We start from the raw sequence: 1691 nt of genomic DNA, 5'->3' as shown, positions 1-1691 counted from the left end.
TTGGTAATTTTTATTTTGTCAAGTGAACTTTCTTTAAAAAAAATTTGTATTGTGAATGAGCACATTTTTTTTTGAAAAATAAAAATTTAGAAATCAAATTTTGTTCTAAATTTTTTTGTTCAGTTTATAAATAGTTATTTAAATTTTGCCACAAAAATTTAAATTTAATGGCTAAGTTATTTGCCAAATATGAAAAATTTTTGTTACTTACAAAAAATTATAATATTTATTGATTTTTTTCATATTTTTAAATTATTCAGAGACTATTTCATCGATGAAATTTTTTAAAAATCTTTTTATGAGCGACTGGATTTTTCAAATACCAAATTAATAGTTAACCTAAAAAGAGTAAACTATCATTTCTACCCATAAAAGTTGAAAACGCTGATATATCTACCCATAGAAAACAAAAATTACCATTTGTACCCATAAAAAATTGATTTCGCAAGCAAAATTACCAAAATCCTAAATAATTACATAAAATCCCCAAACTATCCCTTTCTCTTCTCTCACGCACGCACCCACCCTCACTCACTATCTGCAACACCTAAACCACCACTGCCGTAGCATCATCTCTCTCTCTCTCTCTCTCTCTCTCCCTCTTTTCCTCTCTCACCTCTTGAACACCAACATAGCCCAGCCACTATCCTCTTCAAAATCACAAAAAAAGAACAAACTCAGATCAAATTGAAGAATAGAACATACATAGATTCAAAATAAAACCCTAATTTCTTAGAACCTTCACCAAAAATTGTCAATTTCTCATATTCAAGATCACTATTTTCGTTGCAAATAACACAGAACATTAATTCGATTTTGGCGATGCTGGGAGGAGATGACGAAAACGCATCGCTAGGAGTAGAAAGAGAGCAGCGACGCCGAGAGAAGAAGACGAAGATACGACATTTGAAAAAGGAAGGAACTCAACGTTGAAGAAGTTGTGGTTGCAGAAAATAGAGGACTCAAAATTGCTACCTCCTGAAGCCAAAAACCTCCCGAAAAAGAAGAAGAAAAAGAGGAGGGGAGGAGAAGATGGAGCTCGCAACAGCAAAAGGAGGAACCACCATTAATACACAAAAGAGAGAAAAGAACGGCAAAGATGAGAGAGATATCAATAGAGAAAGAAGAGGAAGGAGAAAAATGCGAAGAGGGAAGAGAGAAAGAGAGAGGGACGATTAAAGAAGATAGAGTAGAAGGAAGAGAGAGAGAATGCGGAAAGGGGAGGGTGCTGCAGCAATGGGGTTCACGGTTTAGATGGGGTTCACGGTTTAGATGAAGATGAAGAGGATGAGACTCACCAAGGGTAGTTTGGGGATTTTATGTAATTATTTAGGGTTTGGATAATTTTGCTTGCGAAATCAATTTTTTATGAGTACAAATGGTAATTTTTATCTTCTATGGGTAGATATGTCAGCCTTTTCAACTTTTATGAGTAGAAATGGTAGTTTATTCACCTAAAAATAAATAAAAGGGTCTAACAATTATTAGCATCTAATTATCAACGTCCGAAATCAAAATCAAAATCGCTTTTGATTAAGGATGTGCAGTGGCACATTAGTTTATTTCACATTTAATTATAAGATGGCAATTGCTTTACTGTTTTTGTAAAAGAATTTTTTATTTAAATAAAATAAAGGAAGGAAGAAACTATTGGATTCTCTTAAATCAGATTTTAAAAAGTGAATATTCTG

This window comes from Arachis ipaensis, chromosome B03 (assembly GCF_000816755.2).
Source record: "Arachis ipaensis cultivar K30076 chromosome B03, Araip1.1, whole genome shotgun sequence".
Lineage (NCBI taxonomy): Eukaryota > Viridiplantae > Streptophyta > Magnoliopsida > Fabales > Fabaceae > Arachis > Arachis ipaensis.
The sequence above is the reverse complement of the archived record's forward strand: the minus strand, read 5'-3'. Positions refer to the sequence as shown.